This window comes from Eumetopias jubatus, unplaced genomic scaffold, assembly GCF_037043125.1.
Source record: "Eumetopias jubatus isolate StellerSeaLion01/CBP00866 unplaced genomic scaffold, mEumJub1_p1.0 scaffold_3, whole genome shotgun sequence".
NCBI classification, from domain to species: domain Eukaryota; kingdom Metazoa; phylum Chordata; class Mammalia; order Carnivora; family Otariidae; genus Eumetopias; species Eumetopias jubatus.
The window spans coordinates 109,946,180-109,960,686 of record NW_028274809.1 but is presented as its reverse complement, the minus strand read 5'-3'; positions in this window follow the sequence as shown (position 1 = coordinate 109,960,686).

Here is a 14,507-nt window from a genome sequence, read left to right as displayed (position 1 = left end):
GTGGTGCTTTTTGCTCTTGAGATGTGCATGGGGCCCAGTCCCTGGTTTTCCCCGCTATTCCCTTTATGTCCTCATGCTAAGTGCTCATGCTAATGTTGCTAATGTTGGGGTAAAGGAACAGCCCCAGGGTGGTCTGCCTCCAGGTTTAGCCTCACACACCCTTAGGTGGCCTGTGAATGGGGGAAGCCAGCTTACCTTGCTAGGCCCTCCACAGGTGAGGCCAAGTCTGGACAGTTTAGGGTTGGGGAGTGTGGTAGGGGGGCACAGCTGGTCTTTATTCTGCACAGAGGTTGGAGATACTCCGATGGGAAGACTGGTGGGTTGGCTATTCTAATGGGAAAGAGGAAGCAAAATAAACCCCAGCAAGTGGAAGAGAGGTGTGCTTAGGAGCAGAGAGAGGCTGGCGACCCTGCAGGGAAAGAACTCTGTGGTCGTGGTGCACAGGTGATTCTTGTTGGATGACCCACGCTGTGATGCTTTAAGGTGCAAGAACGTGGCATTTCTGAATGCTCTATGGAGTTGTTCTAGGCCTCTCTTCTTCCAGACCTGTGAGTTGCATCAAGCCTGTCCCAGAGCTAAGGTAAGAAAGGAATGTTATTTTCCTTTTCAAAGGCCAAGGCCAGCCAGTCTTTGCAAAGCAGTTGTGAGCTCCGTGGCCCTGTTCTAAACTTGGGTAAACCAGACTCTCAAGAAGGGTTCTGTGTTCTCCACAGACTAAGAAAACCTCTGAATCTCTTGTCATTCTGCAAATGTTAAAAGAATTAGTGGATTATGATTCTGCCATAATCGTAATCAAACTTCTTTCACCGAGCTCTGCTTGGGCCAGGAAGAAGTAAGGTCATTTTGGGCTGGTCAGATGATGTGTGGAGGAGTAGATCTTGGTTCTGAGGGTCTGCTCACATTTTATGATAGAAACGGTTGTTAAGGCAGCAAATACTCTGCTCTCTGGGTGTATATAGATGGGGGTGTGCTGCCCACTATTCATTTTCGGCCAGGCTCCAGCTACAGTGGTCCAGCTTCTCCTCTGGGCGGTCCAGGTGCTTCCCGGCCCTTCCCTGGGGATTCTCACAGACCACTTCCGGAATTAAGTTTGGACTTGAAGGAACTGGTTAATTCTAGTTATGCACTGCTGCTTAACAATGGCCCAGTTGGGCCATCCCCAGTGCCCTGAGAGGGAGATGCCTAAACCAGATCCTGGGGGAGAGACCCTTTGGGCAGAACTGTTGGGGTGCCCTCGTTGTCACATGGGTCATCATTAAACAGGCATGACACTGGTCCTGCGTGCTGGGAAGGCACACTGGCTCCTGCTGGGGCCTGGGCCATGGCGAGAGACCCTGAGATTTCCTCAGGGCTGCAAGGCCTTCTTGGTCCCCATTGTCGCATGGGGGAGAGGGTTTGGCCCTAGACACAGGAGGAGACCACCTGAGGTGGCCTTTGTGCTACTAATTAGGCCAGTCTGGTCAAGGGAAGCCCTGCCCCTCCCTTGGCCCTGAACCCTCACCTGTGCCTTAGCACCCCTGGGCACTGGGCTGGTTCAGGTATGCCGGTCAGCCAGAGAGGGGGAGTGAGAGGGTGGTGTGAGGCAACGATGGAAATGCCCTGTGAACAGGGTGTTCACAGCCCCTTGAGCCCCCAGAGGGTGTTGGGTCTATTCTTGCTTAGAATCTCCCACCTTTCTAAGGGTGGAATCCAAACGCTAGGGTGGCCCTCGTGCTCTGGCCCCCTGGCCCCTCTCCCTTATTTCCCATGCCCCCTGCCTCCCTGTTCTCCAGATACACGACCTTCTTTCTGACCCTTGAGCTCCCCAGGCCCTTCCCACCTCAGGGACTGCCCTTGCTGTTCCCCCTCCTGGCTCTTTTCTTCATTCTGGTTTTAGCTCAGATGACACTCCTCAGAAGCCTTCCTTGCCCCTCCAACCAGCCCCCCCATGTTGTCCTTTTCTTTGCCGCACTGTCCCTGCCTAAAGTCATGTCTATGTTTTGTTTACTGTTCGTCCCCCACCCCATGTCCTCTGGTTCCCTGCTCTGCCCCCAGTGCCCCGAAAAGCATAGTTGCTCTTGAATGAATGGGTCTGAGTGAGTGAATGTGTGAATGACCACTGCCAGACAACTGCAGCTCTTTCCTGCTGATCTGACCTCTGGCTGCCCTGCAGGAGGCTGGCCCATGGCTCCTTGGATCCTCCATATCTCCAGCAGAGCTGAGCAATGCCCACAGATGCCACTGAGCTCTTGCTGAGCTTGCCCCTGGCCCAAGGATGAGGCATGCTGAGTGGTTGGGTCAGCAGCAGAGGGCTCTGGTTTGGCCACAGGCACATCCTCCTGTGCTCAGCAAGCATACTAGAGGAGGCTCTCAGGCTTTCTCTTGAGGCGGGGAACAGGTCCCTTTGCTGTTCTCCTTTCTACTTTTCATCCTTTTTGGTTCCTAAAGAACCCCAGTATTCAGTGAACCATCCAGCTGGGCAGTCCATTTCTGGTGCACAGCCTCTAGCACACCTGCTCCATCTGCATCAGCAATTGTGAAAAGCATTTCTCTTAAAGAGGCAGATGAACCAAGAAATCGTCCATACTTCTGCACGTCACTATCAACTTGTCATTCTGAATTCCATTGTTTATGTGTGGGTTGCTAGTTTGCACTGTCATTTCTAGGTAGTTTTTCTCTATTGCCAAGCTAGAAGTAATATAATGTTCAGTAGGGTTAACATATCAGGCTGCTCAGTCCTGGCCTCACAGTGCGATATTTGGGCTGCTTCCAATCATAAGCTATGCTTCACAGCCCAGCTAGAAATACCTGCCCTTAGGTGGAGAGACTGGGTTTTTTTTGTTTTGTTTGTTTGTGTAATGATTTTCCCAGAAGAGATTCCCTAAATGGTTTGGTATCACAGGGTCACTTTAAACAGCTCCTCTCTAACTTGTCAGTAGTGCTTCATCATAGAGAGGAGTGCTTGGTTCTCCTCCCCAACTTGGGCTTTTGGTTTTTTCATTGTAAAGTACCTTTCGCTTGGTGAGGGGTTACTCTCATACTTGGATGAAACGGTTATTTGCCTGGGAGGGCACTGATCTGGCATCTCAGTATGCCGTTGGGCTCACGACTTGAAGGGACGCTGTTCGACCTTGGCCTCCCTGGGGGTGGGACCCCGCGGACCGGGGGTCCCCAAGTGCCCAGCCCCGGGAGGGACTCGGTTCCCAGAAGCGTCTGTTTGAGGAATGAAAGCGTGAAGGTGACCCCTTTTCTGACCCGGGGCTGCCGTGGGAACTCAGGGCTTGGAGCCAGCGGGGAGGTGGTCTCAGCATCGTCCCTCTATGTCTTCCAATCCACTGTCCTCAGCCCGTGTTCACGTTCCAGGGCAGCCTGGGACAGCGGAGGGGGAGCGCCAGGCAGGGCGTCCCGGCGGGACTGGGGGGCTCGTTCGCGGTCATTATAACTTCACTCCCTTTAAAAGGAAAACTATGCCCGGAATCCGGGGAGGTGGCGAGCTAAGGCCTGGCGGGGAGGACGTGACCCGCGCCCGCCGCAGGCCAAGCTCGGGTGTCCCCAGAGCTAGGACGGCGCGAGTGGCGGGGCCCACCCCTCCGCCCCCACTTCAACCCCCCCACCTTGCGGGCGGGGCGGACCCCACCCCCGCCCCCCCTCCACCCCCACCTCGCGGGCTGGGCTGGGCTGGGCGGCGGGCGGAGCCGCTCTTGGCCTTTTTTGGGCGTCTCCCTGCTCCGCGCCCGGGACCTGCTGGCTGGTGCTCGTCTGGCTGCTGAGGGGGCAGAGGGGGTCCCGAGGCGACCCCAGGCTCAGCGCGCGCGGCCACCATGACGGGAAGGTAACAGCCCCCCACCCACGCCAAGGGCCGGGAGGGCGCCTGTCTGGGCGGGACTGCGGGACCGGACCCCCGCCCCGACCCCTGCCCTCTTCTCCCGGGAAGCCAGCCGATCCACCTGCAGCGCCTCCCGCCCGGCCCCTCGACCTCGGCTGGCTGCCAGGGTAGCCCTGCCTGTCAGGACCGGGGTGCCCCTATCCCCCGCTGGTGTCCAGCCGGGGCAGGTGAAGCTCCTGCCCACCCCACCGCCTACTCCAAGATGGACAGAATTAACCCCTCACTAACGGAGAACCAGGGCTCAGAGGGGCCGGGCACTCGCCCAAGGTCACAACCAACTAAACAAGGCTTTAAAACCGGACTGTTGGCTTCTATCAGCTTTCCTGACCCCCAGCTGTGTGATCCTGCAGAGATCTCACTTTTGGAGCCTCTGTTTCTTCCTCTGTAAGCCAGGAATGGTAAAAATTTAGAAATGGTAAAGGGTCTATGTGAGGGCCTGGCTAGAACTCTGCCCAAACACAAGCTGTTTGGGGTGGGGTGGGGGCAGGGCATTCCCCCAGGCCTGGCCCAGCCTGGGCTCTCAGGCCCTGTTGCCATTTCACAGATGAGGTAACTGAGGCCACAGAAGCTGAGTGACTCAGGAGGCGGGTCACATGTGCACTAGTGTCTGGCAAGTGTTGGTCTCTGCAGTCCTTTCCGGAACATGGCTGGGTACAAGTGCATGACTCACGGCTAGGTGGGAGGGGATGGTCTCTGAGGCCCAGCGGCCCCCTTCCAGCCAAGTCCTGGCAGGAGGATGCTCTTTGACTTGTGGCTTGTGGACTGAGAAAACCCTGTGGTTTTGCTAGGGAAAAGGGCTCTGAGAGGCAGTGCCCAGGAATGGGGAGCAGCTACAGAGGGTAATGGCCCCAAACCTGGGTGATGTGCAGAGTGGTCACCAGGAGGGCAGGGCCACACTGGCCTGGAGTAGGAGGACAGCTAGGACACCCAAAATGGCATGTATCCTGTGACCCAGTGAGTCCTGTGCTTCCGGTGCACTTGGCTGCCCACTCCCATCATGGCCTGAGTCTGCGGACACGACCGGCCTTCCGGTGCTCACCTTTTCCGTGTGCTTGGCAGTCCCCCGGCTTTCCCGCTGATGGCAGGGCTCCCCTGCCAGCTGCCTGGTTGCCCACCTGTGAGCTTTCGAGACAGTGAAGGGAGAGAGTGAAACAGGGACAGCGCCAGGAGCAGTGCAGACCAGTGTTGGGGGGGGGGTGGGACGTGTGTGATGCGGAGACTCAGGCACAGCAAACCCCCTAATAAGGCAGAGCCACACGCTGCAAGCTTTGGTGGCAGCTTCCACCCTGACAGCCTGCATGGCTGAGGCAGAGCAGAGACTGAGGTACCTCTGTTCCCTGGGCAGGGGTCCTGTCGCCCCTGAGTCCCTTGGGCCTTCCAGGCAGATGGAGGCCATCAGGTCAGCCGACCGACAGCCCAGCAAGAGAAGCTGGGAGGGCAGGGAGGTGGTGGGAGCAGGGACCGGCCTGCCTTGCTGCAGGGGTCCAGAGAAATGCCGGTCATCAAATGAAACAATCAAATGACCAGAGTGCACCTTGGAAAACACTGGATAGAGTTTTTCCTTGTGAAAGTAACACTGCTTATCTCAGAGAGTTAGAAAAAACCCAGTAACAGAAAAGATAACAGGAACAGAAAAAGAAAGAAAACCCCCACAGTTCCACTCCTCAGAGATGCCCTTGGGAATATTTTGGTGGCTTGCTTCTTTTCTCGTGGTGTCTTTTCCTGCTCATTTGCTTTTTGCAGCTGTGAGCCGTCTGGGAGCATAGATTGACACCCTCCCTTGAAGTCCGCCTGCCACATGCAGTGCCCAGGCCAGGACTGGCTCGCCTCCCCCTCCAGCACAGGCGTGGGGCCAGGCCAGCTGAGGAATAGACGTCCGACCCGACCGTTGGGGTGGGCGAGGTTTTTCCTGTCCCAGAAGCTGTGGAGTTTCATTTTCACTCTGTTGCGTGCCACCTTGACCTCTGCATGTCCACTGCCCCCATGAGACGCCAGGATAGTGCTCACACCTGGATCCTGGTTCTCCGCGCATCTGCCTGTGCTGCCTAGAACCAGGCCGACCTTTGGCAACAGCGCTCTCGTCATACACCTCACGCACCCCTGGGGCTCTCCCTGCCAACTGCGTGAAGTGCCAGCTCCCCACAGGAACAGAGTGGGCAAGGCCAGAGGGAGGGCAGTCAAGAGCCAGTGAGGGGGCCTAGAGGGATGTACACGGCGGTGCACTTTGGAAACACACCTCTGGGTGCTGCTGAGGTAGAGGTGGTGTAGAAGGCCCACAACAAGCAGGGCTCCTTCTCAGCAGCCTTGGGGATGGGGAAGAGGAGCTGGATCAGGGGGTCTGGGAGCTGGAGTTGGAGGACCTGACCGAGAGGATGGAATGCAGGAGGATGCCCAGTTGTGGTGGCAGGCGTGGGTGCCGAGCTAGTTTGGGCCACGAAGGATTTGAAGAGCTGTGACAAGTCCAAGAGGAAGCACTGGGAGGCGGCTGGATAAGAGGGCCTGAAGCCTGGGAAAGGACCAAGATGGGGGCAGAAGGGTAAGCAAGGTCTTGAGCATGGGTGTGGTTAGGGAGGGGCCATGCTGTGGGATAGAAGCTCAGCCCTGGCGTGTGGCCGGGAAGACTCTGGATCTTAAAAACACCCAAGGCTTTGTCCCAGCTGAAAGGACCTTTGACATCACCACTGATCCACAGGGAGGATGTTAGGACCCAGGCAGGGCACGCCCCTTCTCGGGGATCCAGCCTGTCAGGAGGCACTCCTCCAAGTGCAGCCTGGGACATGGCGCCCACAGCCGATGAGCTCAGTGACTTGGCCTGCTGTAGAGTGGGGTCCCACCCACCACGTGACCTGTCGTCCGCTGAGCTGCCTCGCGCCAGATCCTGAGCTGGGCCCGCGCTGGGTACTGTGCAGAGTGGGGCTGCTAGATCCCTGTCCCCACATCTACCCGCACCCCCGCCCTCCACAGTGCTCTCAACCATTGGCTCCCCACCATCCTCAGGAGCATGCCCAGTGGCCCCCTTGGCAGAAGAGCTGAGGTGTAGCTAGGGTGGCAGCCAGGGCCCTCGAAGCAGCGCGTGGAGCCGTGTGAAGCAGATGATGAGTGCCACACAGCTGGCCAGGCCCGGTACCACCGGTGACTGCTCACCTCCTCCCTTACCCTCTGCTTCCGGTGTTGACCCCGACCCTGCGAGTGCAGTGCCGTGGCGGACGGAGGGCCTGATCTGTAGTGTGTCCAATCCCAGGCTGAAAATAGCCCCATCTCAGCTCACTTCACACTACCAACATGACACTAACTGGTTCACGAGATTCCTGAAAAGTCAGCAGTCAGCACTTGGGGCCTGGGGCAAGTTGGCCTGCCCCCCACTCCCCTGCTCCGTGGAGAGGGGCCGGGCTTTCCATGCACAGTGGCTGTCCCCCCTCTCAAGCTACACTGGTTGGCTCTGCTCCATCTGTCATGTGCAGATTTGGACGTACGTGTTCCTTAGGTCTTCATTTCCGAGTAGGGTGGACAGAGGGAGGCACCTTAACTCTCCTTGTTCTGTTTATTCAAATCTTTTAAATTCCTGATAATGAGGGTGCCTGGGTGGCTCAGTCATTAAGCATCTGCTTTCGGCTCAGGTCACAATCCTAGGGTCCTGGGATCGAGCCCCGCCTCGGGCCCCCTGCTCAGCCGGAAGCCCGCTTCTCCCTCTCCCACTCCCCCTGCTTGTGTTCCCTCTCTCTCTGTGTCTCTCTCTGCCAAATAAATAAGTAAAATCTTAAAAAAAATAAATTCCCGATGATGAAAATTTGCTCAAGATGACCTAATAAGGTGAACATGTTAATGAGATACTTACATGATAGGACAATGTGTCCCTAAGATGACGTGACTGAATGTATGTATGTAACACCAAAGATGTGTCCACACTGATGCTGGAGTTTTAAATGAAGAAAATAAAATCGTTCAAAATCAGATTTCATGTGGGGTAAGAAGGTTGGAAAATGTCATTCATCTGAGGCATACCGAGGGACCCAGCCTCCTGGTGAGCCAAGGCGGGAGGTGTGGGTGGGGGAAGCTGGCTCTGCTGGCTGCCCTGGGGATGGCACTCACTGCTCAGCCACAAGGGGGTGGCAGCCCTCCCTCACAACTTGCTGGTGGCCCTGGCCTCGGTGCTTGCCTCTAGTAAGCTATGTAGTATTCTTTACTACACGTGTGCTTTTTAGACATTGGTGATATAATTCACATACCATAAAATTCACTATTTCAGGGCATACAATTCAGTAGATTTTAAATACATTCACCATTTGTGCAACAACCATCACCACTAATTCTTGAACATTTTCATCACCCCCAAAAGACACCCCATGCCCATGTGCAGTCAGTCCCTAGCTCCTGGCAGCCATTAATTTTCTGTCTGTCTCTGTAGATTTGCTTGTTCTGGATATTTCCTATAAATGGAACTATACATTATGTGGCTTTTTTTGGCCTGGCTTCTTTCATTTAGCATAATATTTTTAAGGTGCATTTATGTTGTAGTATGAATCAGTACTTCATTCCTCTTTTGGGGGGGGTGCAAATAATATTCCATTGCATGGCTATACCACCTTTTGTCTATGTGTTCATTTGTGGTGGACATTTGAATTGTTTCCATGTTTTGGCTTTTATGAATAATGCTGCTGTGAACATTTCTATATATATTTTCTAGTCTCTTGAGCATATACTTCAGAGTGGAATGGCTAGATAATATGATAATTCTATGTGAAATTTTTTGAGGAATTGCCAAGCTGTTTTCTGAGTAATTGCATACCTTACCTTCCCACCAAGAAACGGGGAGGGTTCTAATTTTCTCCACACCCTCACTAACACTTACTGTTTGTTTCAGTGAGTGTGAAGTGGTAGTACATTGTGTATGTGTGTGCTTTTTTTAGATTTTATTTATTTATTTGAGAGAACGGGACAGAGATAGTGACAGAGATAGTGAGAGAGAGCATGAGTGGGGAGAAGAGGGACAAGCAGGTTCTCCACTGAGCAGGGAGCTGAACTCAGAGCTTGATCCCAGGACTCCAGGATCATGACCTGAGCAGAAGGCAGATGCTTAACCGACTGAGCCACCCAGGTGCCCCACATTGTGGTTTTGATTTTCATTTTTGTAACAACTTGTCATGTTGGGCATCTTTCCATGTACTTATTGGTCACTGATCTATCTTCTTTGGAGAAATGTTTATTCAGATTCGTTCCTTATTTTTAAATTGGGTTGTCTTTTTATTGTTGGATTTTAAGAGTTTTTTATGTAGACACTTACCAGATATATAATTTGCAAATATTTTCTCCTATTCTGTGGATTGTCTTCTAACTTTCTCGATAGTGTCCTTTAATGCACAAAAGTTTCAAATTCTGATGAAATCCAATTTATCTATTTATTTTTTGATTGCTTGAATTTTTGGTGTCATATCTAGGGAAGTGTTACCTAATCCAAGGTCATGGAGATTTATACCTATGTTTTCTTTAAGAGTTTATGCTTTTAACTCTTATATTTTGGATTTCAACCCATTGTGAGTCAGTTTATATACATGGCCTGAGGTAGGGGTTTAAAACCATTCTTTTGCATGTGGCTACCCAGTGGTCATAGCATCATTTGTTGACAAAACTATTTTTCCTCATTGAATTGTCTTGGCAGTCTCATTGAAAAGCAGTTGATCATGGATGCATGGGATTTTTTCCGGACTCTCAATCCTATTCCATTGATATATGACCATTTGATTATTACTACTGTGAATCTGTAGTAAATTTTGAAATTGGGAAATGTGGGTCCTCTGACTTTGTTCTTTTTCAAGTTGTTTTGGTCATTCTTTTTTTTAAATTTAATTTTATTATGTTATGTTACTCACCATACAGTGTAGTGATCCACACAATTCATTGGCACTGGGTGTTTTGGTTATTCTTCTTTTGCACTTCCATATGAATTTTAGGATCAGCTCGCTCACTTCTGTAAAAAAGGCAGTTGAAATTTTGATAGGGTTTGTGTTGTATCTATAGGTCAATTTTGTGGGGGGAAGGTATTGGCATCTTCCCAATATCAAGTTTTCCAATCCATGAACATGGGATGTCTTTCCATTTATTTAGGTCTTCTTTAGTTTCTTTCAACAATGTTGTATAATTTTCAATGTATAAGTCTTATACTTTGTTGGTTAAATTTATTCCTAGGTATTGTATTCTTTATGATGCTAGTGTAAATGGAATTGTTTTATTAATTTCATATTCATATTACTTATTGCTGTTGAGTTTTGTATATTGATTTTTTTTATCCTGCAAACTTGCTGAACTCATTTACTAACTGTTATGGTTTTTCTTGGGGTTTAGGGTTTTCTGTATATAAGAGTATGTGGTATGCATATAGAGATAGTTTTACTTCTTCTTTTCTAATCTGGATACATTTTATTTACTTTTATTGCTAATTGTCCTTGCTAGAACCTCCACTGCTATGTTGAAAAGAAATGGCAAGACGGGACATCTGTGTCTTGTTCCTGACCTTAGAGGGAAAACACTTCAGTCTTTTACCATTAAGTATGATATTAGCTCTGGGTTTTTATCTGGCTGAGGAAGTATCCTTCTATTCCTAGTTTGTTGAGAGTTGGGTTTTTTTGTTTGTTTTTTTTTTAATCATGAAAGTGTGTTGGACTTTGTCAAGTGCATTCTCAGCATTCGTATGATGAATTAAATTGATTTTGGATGTTAAACCAACTTTATATCCTGGGATAAATCTCATTTGGTCATGATATGGAGTACTTTATATTGGCTGCTAGATTCAGTTTTGTTGAGGATGTTTGCATCTGTATTCATAAGCGATACTCATCTGCAGTTTTCTTATGATATATTTTTCTGATTCAGGGTAATGCTGACCTCATTGAGTGAGTTGGGAAGTGTTCCCTCCTGGTAGATTTTTGAGAGTTTGTGAAAGATTGGTGTTAATGCTACTTAAACATTTGGTAGAATTCACCAATAAAACCATTTGGTCCTGGGCTCATCATTGTAGGAAGATTTTTTTTTTTTTAAGATCTTTTTTAAGTAATCTCTAGACCCGGTGTGGGGCTCAACCTCACAAACCCAAGATCAAGAGTCACATGCTCCATCGAACTTACTAGCCAGGTGCCCTGGAAGATTTTGATTATGAATCCAGTCTCCTATTGTTGGCCTATTTGGATCTTACATTTCTTGTTGATTCAGTTTTGGTAGTTTGTATCTTTCTAGGTATTTGTCCATTTCAGCTAGGTTATTTGATTTGCTGTAATTTTGTTTTTTATAATTGTTCACAGCATTTCCTTACAGTCCATTAAGTTTCTCTAACTTCAGTCCCTTCTTTCATTCCTGATTTTAGTTATTTGTATGTTCTTTTTTTTCTTTGTCAGTCTAGCCAAAGGTTTGTTAGTTTTGTTGATCTTCTCAAAGAATCATTTTTGGTTTTTTTGCTTTTCTTTATTTTTTTTCTAAACTCTGTTTCACTTATTTCTGCTCTACTCTTTATTATTTCCTCCCCTATGCTTGCTTTGAGTTTAGTTTACTCTTCGGTTTCTGGTTTCTTAAGGTGGAAGGTTAAGTTTTTGATTTGAGATTTTTTTTTAGTATATAACTATAAAGCTATTTTATACTATACAACTATTTGACTATTATGCAACTATTTTTTAAAGTAGGCTCCATGCCCAACATGGGGCTTGAACTCATGACCCCAAGATCAAGAGTCACATGCTCTACTGACAGAGCCAGCCAGGTGCCCCTATTATACAACTATAAATAACTATAGTTAAAACTATACAACTATTTACAAATATAAATTTTCCTCGAACACTGCTTGAGCTACATCTCATAAATTTTGGTGTGTTGTGTTTTCATTTCAAGGTCTTTTCCAAATTCCCTTGTTCTCTTCTTTGACTCAGCAGTTCTTTAGGAGTATGTTGTTTAATTTCCACATATTTGTAAATTTCCTAAATTTCCTTTTATTATTGATTTGTGATTTTATTCCACTGTGATCTGAGAATATGCTTTCTATGATCTCAATCCTTTTAAGTTTCGTGAGGCTCTTTTTATGGCCTGGCATATGGTCTACCCTGGAGAATGTTCCATGTACACTTGAGAATGTATGTTCTACTATTGATGGGTGGAGTGTCCTATAGATGTCTTTTAGGTGTAGTTTATGTCTTCTATATCCTTGCTTAGCTTTTGTGTAATTTAGTCTATCCATTAAGAAAGTTGAGTTTTGGGGCATCTGGGTGGCTCAGTCAGTGAAGCATATGCCTTCGGCTCAGGTCATGATCTCAGGATCCTGTGATCTCAGGGTCCTGGGATCGAGCCCCACATTGGGCTCCCTGCTCAGCAGGGAGTCTGCTTCTCCCTCTCCCTTTGCCCCTCTGCCCCTCCCCCTGCTCGTGCACTCTCTCTCAAATAAATAAGTAAAAATCTTTAAAAAACGTGGAATATTGGAGTGTCTAACTATTATTGCTAAATTATCTATTTTTCTCTCATTCTACCAATTTTTGGTCCAAGTATTTTGAGTCTATTATTAGGTGCATATATGTTTATACTTGTTATTTATTTTTGATGTATTGATGCTTTTATCACTATAAAAGTTCCTTTATTGCGCTTGTAACAATTTTTGTCTTAAAGTCTATTTTGTCTGAAGTTAGTATAGATAGCCACTCCAGTTCTTTTTTAGCTGCTGTTGGCATGGTATATCTTTTCCATACTTTTACTTTCAAACTATTTGTGTTTTTGTCTAAAGTGAATCTCTTATAGAAATCATATAGGTAGATAATGTTTTTTAAAAAAATTCCATTTGCTAATTTCTGACTTTTAATTGGAGAGTTTAATCCATTTACATTTAATGTAATTATTTTACATTTACCATTTACTATCTTTTATATATATCTTACGTCTTTTTTGTTTCTCAACTCCTACACTATTATTGCCTTCTTTTGTATTAAATTATTTCATTATGCTGTTGTTTTTAAATCAGATGGGAAAAATAGGTTGATAAACAAAAAGTACATTTATATTGTCTTTTATTTTTATCTATATAGTTACCTTTACTATGTCAAGGTTAAATATACTTTGCTGCTTTTTATTTCTTCATGTGGATTCCAATTATTGCCTAGTGTCTTTTGATTTTGTCCTGAAGGACTCTTTTTAGTATTTCTTTTCAACTGCAGAATTTCTATTTGGTCCCATTTAATAATTTTTATCTCTTTTATCAATATTCTCCATTTGGTGAGATACCGTTCTCATACTTTCCTTTAGTTTTTTAGACATGGTTTCCTTTAGTTCTTTGAACATAATTAAAATAGCTGATTTAAAGTCTAGTTAAGTCTAATATTTGGGCTTCCTCAGGAACAGTTTCTGTTGATTGCTCTTTTTTTTCTGTGGAAGGGTCACAGTTTTTCATTTCTTTGTATGTCTCATAATTTTTTGCTGAGAACTGGACATTTCAAATATGTGGCAATTCTGAGATTAGATTCTCCCCCACTCCTCAGTTTGTTGTTGCTATTTGTTTGTTTGTTTAGTGACTTCTTTAAAAAAATTTTTTTTTAATTTCTATTTTATTTTTTTAAAAGATTTTATTTATTTGAGAGAGTGAGTGAGAGAGATCACAGAGGGAGAGGGAGAAGCAGACTTGCTGCTGAGTGGAGAGCCCGATGTGGGGCTTGATCCCAGGACCCCGAGATCGTGACTTGAGCCAAAGGAGACACTTACCTGACTAAGCCCCCGCCCTGCCGTGCCTGTTTAGTGACTTTCCTGATCTAATTCTGTAAAGTCTGTATCTCTGTCATTTGTGACCACTGAAGTCTCTGCTTGGTTAGTTTAGTGGCCAGCTAATGGCTGGACAAAGATTTCCCTCAATGCCTGAAACCAATAAGCCTTTCAGTCTTTGCTGAGGGCACGAAGCATATGTTGGGGCCCACTTTCAGCATTCAACTGGGCAGTTTACAACTCTGCCTTAGCCTTCACTCTGCTTACACAAGCCTGAAGTTCAGTCAGAAGTGAGAGCTTAGGACCTTCTTAGTTCTTCCCTGAGCAGGCAAGCAGTCCTGGGCTTTTGCATGGCCTTCTAGAGTCCCAGGAATATGTTGGTCCTTTTCAAAGCCCCTAAGGACATCCCATTCCTCAGTTTTTCCTTTTAAGCTTTTTGATTCATCTCTTGTTGCTCTCACTGTTATCCATTGCCCATGGCAATGACAGCTATGATACCATAGGCAACTGCCATAGTAGGACATTTGAAAAATACCCCCTAAGAGAGACTTTTAGCATTGGGTATGTGTGAGTGAGGTCACAAAAAGACAAGACTTTCAAATGGAGTCTTCCAGAGAATGAAGGTTTGAAGGAGCTCCAGCCTTCTCTGCTTCTTAATTACTGGGAATGTGGGATGTTATTTTTCAAGGCAGCCATGGAATTATGGTATAGGGGTCATGGGCTAGGATAAGTTAAAACACCACAAAGCTCATTGTTCTTACCAAAATTCTTGACCAAATGCCCCTGGGTTACTGCAAAACTGTGGTTAATTGACAGAGTTCTGAAAAATTTTTGCTAGTTTTTTCATTGTTTTTATGGAGGGACAAAATTTCAAAGGTTCTTACTCTGCCATTTATACTGATATCATTCTTATTATGTTTTTACA